Source organism: Salmo salar, chromosome ssa03 (genome assembly GCF_905237065.1).
Source record: "Salmo salar chromosome ssa03, Ssal_v3.1, whole genome shotgun sequence".
NCBI classification, from domain to species: domain Eukaryota; kingdom Metazoa; phylum Chordata; class Actinopteri; order Salmoniformes; family Salmonidae; genus Salmo; species Salmo salar.
In genome coordinates this window covers 79,422,852-79,436,702 of record NC_059444.1, presented here as the reverse complement: position 1 = coordinate 79,436,702, position 13,851 = coordinate 79,422,852, and positions in this window count along the sequence as shown.

Here is a 13,851-nt window from a genome sequence, read left to right as displayed (position 1 = left end):
ACCCACAAAAATATTACTTAAGTAAAAGTTTCAAAATGGTTTTTGAATATTTAGTTTTGAATATACTTAAGTATCAATGTAAATCTAATTGGTTAAATGTACTTAATTATCAAAAGTAAAGTTATAACTCATTTCAAATTCCTTATTAAGCAAATACTTTTGTATCAGTACTTTTGATACTTAAGTATATTTTTGCAATTACATTTACTTTTGATACTGAACTATATTTAAAACCAAACACTTTAAAACTTTTACTCAAGTTGTATTTTACTGGGTAACTTTTACTTGAGTCATTTTCTATTAAGGTATCTTTACTTTTACTTGAGTATGACAATTGGGTACTTTTTCCACCACTGACTAGTACTTTTGCGTGTCAAGGAAAATGTATGTAAAGTACATTATTTTCATTAGGAATGAAGTGAAGTAAAAGTAGTCAGATACCCCAAAAAACGATTTAAGTACTTAAGTGCACCACTGATTAAACCAAATTAATCTGGATTGCCAAGAAAGTGTGAATTATTCAGTAGTACCCCATCTGTCCAATAGGTGGCAGGTGAGTCATTTACTATGGCTTGACAAACTAATCTTTTTGCCCTTCCAGGCTTTTCACAGATCAGTTCATATAACGCAGTATGCCAAGAGGTGGGAACAGAATAATCCAGCAGGTAAAAAGTATATTTGTTTCTACTATAGACACTTTTCCAAAAGACATTCAGTAAACATTCATGTAAACTCAGCAAAAAAAGAAACGTCCTCACTGTCAACTGCGTTTATTTTCAGCAAACTTAACATGTGTACATGTTTGTATGAACATAACAAGATTCAACAACTGAGACACAAACTGAACAAGTTCCACAGTCATGTGACTAACAGAAATTGAATAATGTGTCCCTGAACAAAGTGGGTCAAAATCAAAAGTAACAGTCAGTATCTGGTGTGGCCACCAGCCGCATTAAGTACTGCAGTGCATCTCCTCATGGACTGCACCAGATTTGCCAGTTCTTGCTGTGAGATGTTACCCCACTCTTCCACCAAGGCACCTGCAAGTTCCCGGACATTTCTGGGGGGAATGGCCCTAGGCCTCACCCTCCGATCCAACAGGTCCCAGACGTCCTCAATGGGATTGAGATCCGGGCTCTTCGCTGGCCATGCAGAACACTGACATTACTGTCTTGCAGGAAATGATGCACAGAACGAGCAGTATGGCTGGTGGCATTGTCATGCTGGAAGGTCATGTCAGGATGAGCCTGCAGGAAGGGTACCACATGAGGGAGGAGGATGTCTTCCCTGTAATGCACAGCATTGAGATTGCCTGCAATGACAACAAGCTCAGTCCGATGATGCTGTGACACACCGCCCCAGACCATGACTGACCCTCCAAATCCATCCTGCTCCAGAGCACAGGCCTCGGTATAACGCTCCTTCCTTCGACGATAAACGCGAATCCGACCATCACCCCTGGTGAGACAAAACCTTGACTCGTCAGTGAAGAGCACTTTTTGCCAGTCCTGTCTGGTCCAGCAACGGTGGGTTTGTGCCCATAGGCAACGTTGTTGCCGGTGATGTCTGGTGAGGACATGTCTTACAACAGGCCTACAAGCCCCCAGTCCAGCCTCTCTCAGCCTATTGCGGACAGTCTGAGCACTGATGGAGGGATTGTGCATTCCTGGTGTAACTCGGGCAGTTGTTGTTGCCATCCTGTGATGTTTGGATGTACCGATCCTGTGCAGGTGTTGTTACATGTGGTCTGCCACTGCGAGGACTGCGAGGACGATCAGCTGTCCGTCCTGTCTCCCTGTAGTGCTGTCTAAGGCGTCTCACGGTACGGACATTGCAATCTATTGCCCTCGCCACATCTGCAGTCCTCATGCCTCCTTGTAGCATGCCTAAGCCACGTTCACGCAGATGAGCAGGGACCCTGGGCATCTTTCTTTTGGTGTTTTTCAGAGTCAGTAGAAAGGCCTCTTTAGTGTCCTAAGTTTTCATAACTGTGACCTTAATTGCCTACCGTCTGTAAGCTGTTAGTGTCTTAACGACAGGTGCATGTTCATTCATGGTTTATGGTTCATTGAACAAGCATGGGAAACGGTGTTTAAACCCTTTACAATGAAGATCTGTGAAGTTATTTGGATTTTACGAATAATCTTTGAAAGACAGGGGCCTTTCGTTTTTTTGCTCAGTTCTCATACAGTACCAGTCAAAAGTTTGGACACACCTACTCATTCAAGGGTTTTTCTTTATTTTATACTATTTTCTACATCGTAGAATAATAGTGAAGAAATCAAAACTATGAAATGCCACATATGGAATCATGTGGTAACCAAAAAATGTTAAACAAATCAAAATATTCTTCAAAGTAGCCACCCTTTGCCTTGATAAGTTTCGCACACTCTTGGCATTCTCTCAGGCAGCTTCACCTGGAATGCTTTTTCAACAGTCTTGAAGGAGTTCCCACATATGCTGAGCACTTGTTGGCTGTTTTTCCGTCACTCTGCGGTCCAACTCAACCCAAACCATCTCAATTGGGTTGAGGTCGGGTGATTGTGGAGGCCAGGTCATCTGATGCAGCACTCCATCGCTCTCCTTCTTGGTAAAATAGCCCTTACACAGCCTGGAGGTGTGTTGGGTCTTTGTCCTGTTGAAAAACAAATTATAGTCCCACTAATTATAGTCCCACCACACCTAAATACTACAGTCACACCTAAATACTACAGTCACACCTAAATACTACAGTCACACCTAAACACTACAGCCACACCTAAACACTACAGCCACACCTAAACACTACAGCCACACCTAAACACTACAGCCACACCTAAACACTACAGCCACACCTAAACACTACAGCCACACCTAAACACTACAGCCACACCTAAACACTACAGCCCCACCTAAACACGTAGCCAATGTTGGCGTATCGCTCCAGAATGCTGTGGTATCCATGCTGGTTAAGCGTGCCTTCAATTCTAAATAAATCACTGACAGTGTCACCAGCAAAGCACCATCACACCACCTCCGTTCTTCACGATGTGAACAACACATGCAGGAATCATCCATTCACCTACTCTTCATCTCACAAAGACACTGCGGTTGGAACCAAACATCTCAAATTTGGACTCATCAGACCAAAGGACAGATTTTGTGTTTCTTAGCCCAAGCAAGTCTCTTTTTCTTATTGGTGTCCTTGGCCTGATTCACGCAGTCTCTGAACAGTTGATGTTGAGATGTGTCTGTTACTTGAACTCTGAAGCATTTATTTGGGCTGTAATCTGAGTCTGGTTGCTAATGAACTTATCCTCTGCAGCAGAGGTAACTCTGGGTCTTCCTTTCCTGTGGCGGTCCACATGAGAGCCAGTTTCATCATAGCGCTTGATGGTTTTTGCGACGGCACTTGAAGAAACTTTCAAAGTTCTTGAAATCTTCCGGATTGACTGACATTCATGTCTTAAAGTAATGTTGGACTGTCGTTTCTCTTTGCTTATTTGAGCTGTTCTTGACATAATATGGACTTGGTCTTTTACCAAATAGGGCTATCTTCTGTATACCACCCCTACCTTGTCACAACACAACTGATTGGCTCAAACGCATGAAGGAAATAAATTCCACAAATTAACTTTTAACAAGGCACACCTGTTAATTTAAATGCATTCCAGGTGACTACCTCATGAAGCTGGTTGAGAGAATGGCAAGAGTGTGCAAAGCTGTCATCAAGGCAAAGGGTGGCTACTTTGAATAATTTGTTTAATGCTTTTTTTGTTACTACATGATTCCATATGTGTTACTTCATAGTTTTGATGTCTTCACTATTATTCTACAATGTAAAAAATAGTCAAAATAAAGAAAAACTCTTGAATGAGTAGGTGTCCAAACTTTTTAATTGTACTGTAGGTTGTCTGTATATCCTGTTTGTTTATTGTGGCAGCATCATTTCACCGAGTCATTCATGTACATGCAAATATTTTTATTTTATTTAACCTTTATTTAACTAGGCAGGTCAGTTAAGAACAAATTCTTGTTTACAATGACTGCCTACCAAAAGGCAAAAGGCCTCCTGTGGGGACAGGGGCCTGGGATTAAAAAAATAATTACAATATAAATATAGGACAAAACACACATCACAACAAGAGAGACACAACCCTACATAGAGACCTTAGACAACATAGCAAGGCATCAACACATGACAACACAGAATGGTAGCAACACAACATGACAACATGGTAGCAACATAAAATGGTAGCAGCCCAAAAACATGGTACAAACATTATTGGGCAAAGTCAACAGTACAAAGGTCTACAAGGTAGAGACAACAATGCATCACACAAAGCAGCCACAACTGTCAGTAAGAGTGTCTATGACTGAGTCTGAATGAAGAGATTAAGATAAAAATGTCCAGTTTGAGTGTTTGTTGCAGCTCGTTCCAGACCGCTAGCTGCAGTGAACTGAAAAGAGGAGCGACCCATGGATGTGTGCGCTTTGGGGACCTTTAACAGAATGTGAATATATTTGCAGAATAAAGGTGATTTGTTCGTCTGTACATCTGTCCGTCTGCCCACCCGTCTGTCTGTGTCTGCCTGCCTTCTGTCTATCTGCCTCTGTCTGACTGGGCATTCGTATTGAACAGGAGTCAGGAAAGTGCAGGGAGTCTCTGTCTTGTCTCCTGGCGACCGCCTGATGAGACCAAACCTCCTGTCTGTCAGTTGGCTGTGAGGCTCAGAATACACTGAGGAGACACTGAAGGCAGTCACACACACACTGGCACGATCGGCACTCAGAGGACAGACCCTGCTGCTGAGGTTCTTCTGTACACGCTACTGAGGGTTTTAGATCTTGAATGAAATCACTCTGTATAGTCTGTCTTGAGAAGAAAATAAAAACTTGATTTAGTGCCTGTCATATAAAGTTATGATTCCATTCATATTTTCATCTTTATGTGCCTCAGTCTTGAAACCTGAATTTCACAGCGTTTACGTAGCCATGGATATTGCTGTTCCATGTTTACTAACGCTATTTGTCAGCTGTATGATCACACTCACTGTGGAATGTGGGGGATGGGCTTTGGGGAATCAGTCTGTATAGGAGAGGGGGAGGGTGGCTGGTGGAAGATGGCAGTGGGGGTTTATAGATGGAGGGAGAACACCAGGAATTGGGTGAGTGTCTATAAGGAGGGAAAAGATGTATGGTTGAGAGAGGAAGGTGACGTGGTATGAAGCAACAGCAGGGAGTATGGTTGTGGGAGAGAGGTGACGTGGTATGAAGCAACAGCAGGGAGTATGGTTGTGGGAGAGAGGTGACGTGGTATGAAGCAACAGCAGGGAGTATGGTTGTGGGAGGGAGGGTGACGTGGTATGAAGCAACAGCAGGGAGTATGGTTGTGGGAGGGAGGTGACGTGGTATGAAGCAACATAAGGGAGTATGGTTGTGGGAGGGGGGGTGACGTGGTATGAAGCAACAGCAGGGAGTATGGTTGTGGGAGGGAGATGACGTGGTATGAAGCAACATAAGGGAGTATGGTTGTGGGAGAGAGGTGACGTGGTATGAAGCAACAGCAGGGAGTATGGTTGTGGGAGAGAGGTGACGTGGTATGAAGCAACAGCAGGGAGTATGGTTGTGGGAGGGAGGGTGACGTGGTATGAAGCAACAGCAGGGAGTATGGTTGTGGGAGAGAGGTGACGTGGTATGAAGCAACAGCAGGGAGTATGGTTGTGGGAGGGAGGTGACGTGGTATGAAGCAACATAAGGGAGTATGGTTGTGGGAGAGAGGTGACGTGGTATGAAGCAACAGCAGGGAGTATGGTTGTGGGAGAGAGGTGACGTGGTATGAAGCAACAGCAGGGAGTATGGTTGTGGGAGGGAGGTGACGTGGTATGAAGCAACAGCAGGGAGTATGGTTGTGGGAGGGAGGTGACGTGGTATGAAGCAACAGAAGGGAGTATGGTTGTGGGAGAGAGGTGACGTGGTATGAAGCAACAGCAGGGAGTATGGTTGTGGGAGGGAGGTGACGTGGTATGAAGCAACATAAGGGAGTATGGTTGTGGGAGGGGGGGTGACGTGGTATGAAGCAACAGCAGGGAGTATGGTTGTGGGGGGGTGACGTGGTATGAAGCAACAGCAGGGAGTATGGTTGTGGGAGGGAGGTGACGTGGTATGAAGCAACAGCAGGGAGTATGGTTGTGGGAGGGGAGGTGACATGGTATGAAGCAACAGCAGGGAGTATGGTTGTGGGAGGGGGGCTGACGTGGTATGAAGCAACAGCAGGGAGTATGGTTGTGGGGGGGGTGACGTGGTATGAAGCAACAGCAGGGAGTATGGTTGTGGGGGGGGTGACGTGGTATGAAGCAACAGCAGGGAGTATGGTTGTGGGAGGGGGGCTGACGTGGTATGAAGCAACAGCAGGGAGTATGGTTGTGGGGGGGGTGACGTGGTATGAAGCAACAGCAGGGAGTATGGTTGTGGGGGGGGTGATGTGGTATGAAGCAACACCAGGGAGTATGGTTGTGGGAGGGGGGGTGACATGGTATGAAGCAACAGCAGGGAGTATGGTTGTGGGAGGGGAGGTGATGTGGTATGAAGCAACAGCAGGGAGTATGGTTATGGGGGGGGGTGACGTGGTATGAAGCAACACCAGGGAGTATGGTTGTGGGGGGGTGACGTGGTATGAAGCAACACCAGGGAGTATGGTTGTGGGAGGGAGGGTGACGTGGTATGAAGCAACAGCAGGGAGTATGGTTGTGGGAGGGAGGGTGACGTGGTATGAAGCAACAGCAGGGAGTATGGTTGTGGGAGAGAGGTGACGTGGTATGAAGCAACAGCAGGGAGTATGGTTGTGGGAGGGAGGTGACGTGGTATGAAGCAACAGAAGGGAGTATGGTTGTGGGAGGGGGGGTGACGTGGTATGAAGCAACAGCAGGGAGTATGGTTGTGGGAGGGAGGTGACGTGGTATGAAGCAACATAAGGGAGTATGGTTGTGGGAGGGGGGTGACGTGGTATGAAGCAACAGCAGGGAGTATGGTTGTGGGGGGGTGACGTGGTATGAAGCAACAGCAGGGAGTATGGTTGTGGGAGGGAGGTGACGTGGTATGAAGCAACAGCAGGGAGTATGGTTGTGGGAGGGGGGTGACGTGGTATGAAGCAACAGCAGGGAGTATGGTTGTGGGAGGGGAGGTTACTTGGTATGAAGCAACAGCAGGGAGTATGGTTGTGGGAGGGGGGCTGACGTGGTATGAAGCAACAGCAGGGAGTATGGTTGTGGGGGGGGGGGTGACGTGGTATGAAGCAACAGCAGGGAGTATGGTTGTGGGAGGGGGGGTGACATGGTATGAAGCAACAGCAGGGAGTATGGTTGTGGGAGGGAGGTGATGTGGTATGAAGCAACAGCAGGGAGTATGGTTATGGGGGGGGTGACGTGGTATGAAGCAACACCAGGGAGTATGGTTGTGGGGGGGTGACGTGGTATGAAGCAACACCAGGGAGTATGGTTGTGGGAGGGAGGGTGACGTGGTATGAAGCAACAGCAGGGAGTATGGTTGTGGGAGGGAGGGTGACGTGGTATGAAGCAACAGCAGGGAGTATGGTTGTGGGAGAGAGGTGACGTGGTATGAAGCAACAGCAGGGAGTATGGTTGTGGGAGGGAGGTGACGTGGTATGAAGCAACATAAGGGAGTATGGTTGTGGGAGGGGGGGTGACGTGGTATGAAGCAACAGCAGGGAGTATGGTTGTGGGAGGGAGGTGACGTGGTATGAAGCAACATAAGGGAGTATGGTTGTGGGAGGGGGGTGACGTGGTATGAAGCAACAGCAGGGAGTATGGTTGTGGGGGGGTGACGTGGTATGAAGCAACAGCAGGGAGTATGGTTGTGGGAGGGAGGTGACGTGGTATGAAGCAACAGCAGGGAGTATGGTTGTGGGCGGGGGGGTGACGTGGTATGAAGCAACAGCAGGGAGTATGGTTGTGGGAGGGGAGGTGACTTGGTATGAAGCAACAGCAGGGAGTATGGTTGTGGGAGGGGGCTGACGTGGTATGAAGCAACAGCAGGGAGTATGGTTGTGGGGGGGGTGACGTGGTATGAAGCAACAGCAGGGAGTATGGTTGTGGGAGGGGGGTGACATGGTATGAAGCAACAGCAGGGAGTATGGTTGTGGGAGGGGAGGTGATGTGGTATGAAGCAACAGCAGGGAGTATGGTTATGGGGGGGGTGACGTGGTATGAAGCAACACCAGGGAGTATGGTTGTGGGGGGGTGACGTGGTATGAAGCAACACCAGGGAGTATGGTTGTGGGAGGGAGGGTGACGTGGTATGAAGCAACAGCAGGGAGTATGGTTGTGGGAGGGAGGTGACGTGGTATGAAGCAACAGCAGGGAGTATGGTTGTGGGAGGGAGGAGACGTGGTATGAAGCAACATAAGGGAGTATGGTTGTGGGAGGGAGGTGACGTGGTATGAAGCAACAGCAGGGAGTATGGTTGTGGGGGGGTGACGTGGTATGAAGCAACAGCAGGGAGTATGGTTGTGGGGGGGTGACGTGGTATGAAGCAACAGCAGGGAGTATGGTTGTGGGAGGGGGGTGACGTGGTATGAAGCAACAGCAGGGAGTATGTTTGTGGGAGGGGGGGTGACGTGGTATGAAGCAACAGCAGGGAGTATGGTTGTGGGATGGGGGTGATGTGGTCTGAAGCAACAGAAGGGAGTATGGTTGTGGGGGGGGTGATGTGGTATGAAGCAACAGCAGGGAGTATGTTTGTGGGAGGGGGGGTGACGTGGTATGAAGCAACATCAGGGAGTATGGTTGTGGGAGGGGGGTGACGTGGTATGAAGCAACAGCAGGGAGTATGGTTGTGGGAGGGGGGTGACGTGGTATGAAGCAACAGAAGGGAGTATGGTTGTGGGGGGGGTGACGTGGTATGAAGCAACAGCAGGGAGTATGGTTGTGGGGGGGTGACGTGGTCTGAAGCAACATCAGGGAGTATGGTTGTGGGAGGGAGGTGACGTGGTATGAAGCAACAGCAGGGAGTATGGTTGTGGGAGGGAGGTGACGTGGTATGAAGCAACAGCAGGGAGTATGGTTGTGGGAGGGGGGGTGACGTGGTATGAAGCAACAGCAGGGAGTATGGTTGTGGGAGGGAGGTGACGTGGTATGAAGCAACATAAGGGAGTATGGTTGTGGGAGGGGGGGTGACGTGGTATGAAGCAACAGCAGGGAGTATGGTTGTGGGGGGGTGACGTGGTATGAAGCAACAGCAGGGAGTATGGTTGTGGGAGGGGGGCTGACGTGGTATGAAGCAACAGCAGGGAGTATGGTTGTGGGGGGGTGACGTGGTATGAAGCAACAGCAGGGAGTATGGTTGTGGGAGGGGGGTGACGTGGTATGAAGCAACATCAGGGAATTGTTGTGGGAGGGGGGCTGACGTGGTATGAAGCAACAGCAGGGAGTATGGTTGTGGGGGGGTGACGTGGTATGAAGCAACAGCAGGGAGTATGGTTGTGGGAGGGGGGTGATGTGGTATGAAGCAACAGCAGGGAGTATGGTGGTGGGAGGGGAGGTGACGTGGTATGAAGCAACAGCAGGGAGTATGGTTGTGGGGGGGGGTGACGTGGTATGAAGCAACACCAGGGAGTATGGTTGTGGGGGGTTGACGTGGTATGAAGCAACAGCAGGGAGTATGGTTGTGGGAGGGAGGTGATGTGGTATGAAGCAACAGCAGGGAGTATGGTTGTGGGAGGGGGGGTGACGTGGTATGAAGCAACATCAGGGAGTATGGTTGTGGGAGGGAGGTGACGTGGTATGAAGCAACAGCAGGGAGTATGGTTGTGGGGGGGTGACGTGGTATGAAGCAACAGCAGGGAGTATGGTTGTGGGGGGGTGACGTGGTATGAAGCAACAGCAGGGAGTATGGTTGTGGGGGGGTGACGTGGTATGAAACAACAGCAGGGAGTATGGTTGTGGGAGGGGGGTGACGTGGTATGAAGCAACAGCAGGGAGTATGTTTGTGGGAGGGGGGGTGACGTGGTATGAAGCAACAGCAGGGAGTATGGTTGTGGGAGGGGGGTGACGTGGTCTGAAGCAACAGAAGGGAATATGGTTGTGGGGGGGTGATGTGGTATGAAGCAACAGCAGGGAGTATGGTTGTGGGAGGGGGGGTAACGTGGTATGAAGCAACATCAGGGGAGTATGGTTGTGGGAGGGGGGTGACGTGGTATGAAGCAACAGCAGTGAGTATGGTTGTGGGAGGGGGGTGACGTGGTATGAAGCAACATCAGGGAGTATGGTTGTGGGAGGGGGGGTGACGTGGTATGAAGCAACAGCAGGGAGTATGGTTGTGGGACGGGGGGTGACGTGGTATGAGGCAACAGCAGGGAGCATGGTTGTGGGAGGGGGGGTGACGTGGTATGAAGCAACAGAAGGGAGTATGGTTGTGGGGGGGGTGACGTGGTATGAAGCAACAGAAGGGAGTATGTTTGTGGGGGGGTGACGTGGTATGAAGCAACAGCAGGGAGTATGGTTGTGGGGGGGTGACGTGGTCTGAAGCAACATCAGGGAGTATGGTTGTGGGAGGGAGGTGACGTGGTATGAAGCAACAGCAGGGAGTATGGTTGTGGGAGCCAGGTGACGTGGTCTGAAGCAACAGAAGGGAGTATGGTTGTGGGGGGGTGACGTGGTATGAAGCAACATCAGGGAGTATGGTTGTGGGAGGGGGGTGACGTGGTATGAAGCAACAGCAGGGAGTATGGTTGTGGGAGGGGGGTGACGTGGTATGAAGCAACATCAGGGAGTATGGTTGTGGGAGGGGGGGGTGACGTGGTATGAAGCAACAGCAGGGAGTATGGTTGTGGGACGGGGGGTGACGTGGTATGAGGCAACAGCAGGGAGCATGGTTGTGGGAGGGGGGGTGACGTGGTATGAAGCAACAGAAGGGAGTATGTTTGTGGGGGGGGTGACGTGGTATGAAGCAACAGAAGGGAGTATGTTTGTGGGGGGGTGACGTGGTATGAAGCAACAGCAGGGAGTATGGTTGTGGGGGGTGACGTGGTCTGAAGCAACATCAGGGAGTATGGTTGTGGGAGGGAGGTGACGTGGTATGAAGCAACAGCAGGGAGTATGGTTGTGGGAGCCAGGTGACGTGGTCTGAAGCAACAGAAGGGAGTATGGTTGTGGGGGGTGGTGACGTGGTATGAAGCAACAAGAGGGAGTATGGTTGTGGGACGGGGGGTGACGTGGTATGAAGCAACAGCAGGGAGTATGGTTGTGGGAGGGGGGGTGACGTGGTATGACGCAACAGAAGGGAGTATGGTTGTGGGGGGGGTGACGTGGTATGAAGCAACAGCAGGGAGTATGGTTGTGGGGAGTGACGTGGTCTGAAGCAACATCAGGGAGTATGGTTGTGGGAGGGAGGTGACGTGGTATAAAGCAACAGCAGGGAGTATGGTTGTGGGAGGGGGGGTGACGTGGTATGAAGCAACAGAAAGGAGTATGGTTGTGGGAGTGGGGGTGGGGGTGACGTGGTGTGAAGCAACAGAAGGGAGTATGGTTGTGGGGGGGTTGATGTGGTATGAAGCAACAGCAGGGAGTATGGTTGTGGGAGGGAGGGGACGTGGTATGAAGCAACAGCAGGGAGTATGGTTGTGGGAGGGAGGTGACGTGATATGAAGCAACAGCAGGGAGTATGGTTGTGGGAGGGGGGGTGACGTGGTCTGAAGCAACAGAAGGGAGTATGGTTGTGGGGGGGTGACGTGGTATGAAGCAACAGCAGGGAGTATGGTTGTGTGAGCCAGGTGACGTGGTATGAAGCAACAGCAGGGAGTATGGTTGTGGGAGGGGGGTGACGTGGTCTGAAGCAACAGAAGGGAGTATGGTTGTGGGGGGGGGATGACGTGGTATGAAGCAACAGCAGGGAGTATGGTTGTGGGAGGGAGGTGACGTGGTATGAAGCAACAGAAGGGAGTATGGTTGTGGGGGGTGACGTGGTATGAAGCAACAGCAGGGAGTATGGTTGTGGGGGGTGACGTGGTATGAAGCAACAGCAGGGAGTATGGTTGTGGGAGGGAGGTGACGTGGTAGGAAGCAACAGAAGGGAGTATGGTTGTGGGAGGGAGGTGACGTGGTATGAAGCAACAACAGGGAGTATGGTTGTGGGAGGGGGGGGTGACGTGGTATGAAGCAACAGCAGGGAGTATGGTTGTGGGAGAGAGGTGACGTGGTATGAAGCAACAGCAGGGAGTATGGTTGTGGGAGGGGGGGTGACGTGGTCTGAAGCAACAGAAGGGAGTATGGTTGTGGGAGGAGGGGTGACGTGGTCTGAAGCAACAGAAGGGAGTATGGTTGTGGGAGGGGGGTGACGTGGTATGAAGCAACAGCAGGGAGTATGGTTGTGGGAGGGGGGGTGACGTGGTCTGAAGCAACAGAAGGGAGTATGGTTGTGGGGGGGTGACGTGGTATGAAGCAACAGCAGGGAGTATGGTTGTGGGAGGGAGGTGACGTGGTATGAAGCAACAGAAGGGAGTATGGTTGTGGGGGGGGTGACGTGGTATGAAGCAACAGCAGGGAGTATGGTTGTGGGAGGGGGGGGGTGACGTGGTATGAAGCAACAGCAGGGAGTATGGTTGTGGGAGGGAGGTGACGTGGTATGAAGCAACACCAGGGAGTATGGTTGTGGGAGGGGGGGTGACGTGGTATGAAGCAACATCAGGGAGTATATTTGAATTAGGGAGGGTTCGACTGAAGAACAGAACAACATCAGAGAGTATGGTTGAATTAGGGAGGGGTCGACTGAAGAACAGAACAACATCAGAGAGTATGGTTGAATTAGGGAGGGGTCGACTGAAGAACAGAACAACATCAGAGAGTATGGTTGAATTAGGGAGGGGTCGACTGAAGAACAGAACAACAGCAGAGAGTATGGTTGAATTAGGGAGGGGTCGACTGAAGAACAGAACAACATCAGAGAGTATGGTTGTATTAGGGAGGTGTCGACTGAAGAACAGAACAACAGCAGAGAGTATGGTTGAATTAGGGAGGGGTCGACTGAAGAACAGAACAGCAGAGAGTATGGTTGAATTAGGGAGGTGTCGACTGAAGAACAAAACAACAGCAGAGAGTATGGTTGAATTAGGGAGGGGTCGACTGAAGAACAGAACAACAGCAGAGAGTATGGTTGAATTAGGGAGGGGTCGACTGAAGAACAGAACAACATCAGAGAGTATGGTTGAATTAGGGAGGGGTCGACTGAAGAACAGAACAACAGCAGAGAGTATGGTTGAATTAGGGAGGGGTCGACTGAAGAACAGAACAACAGCAGAGAGAAGTGGAGGGAGGAGGAGAGAACAGTAGATGTTAGGGAGTAGGGTGGACAGAACTACATGGGAAAGAATGTAAGAAAGAGTGGAGGATAAGGGGATAGATTATATGAAAGGCGATGCTCAGTTGAACAATTCTCCAAGGTGAATTAGACTCTGAAATGGCAGTATATTCCCTATAAGTGCTATGGACCCTGGTGAAAAGTAGTGCACTATTAAGGGAAAAGGGTGCCATTTGGGACACTACCCTAGAGTGAACATGCTTATGAGTGTGACAACAATGACATAAAGACACAAAACCATCTACTGATCACAGACAGGGGAACTGTTTCTAGATCAGCACTCCTACTCTGAGACACTTTTTGAATAAGGACCCAGGAGTTTTTCTTGATCAGATCACATGGTCATAAAAGACTCCTGGCCCTAATAATTTGCAGTAAAGCTTACAGCTCTCTGTTGCCATATTGACTATAGTAAACGCTCATCAGCTGCAATGGGTAGTTGTTCTCGGCTCTCTTCAGACTCCAGGAAGTGATCGACCATCGTGTCAGGCACACACACAC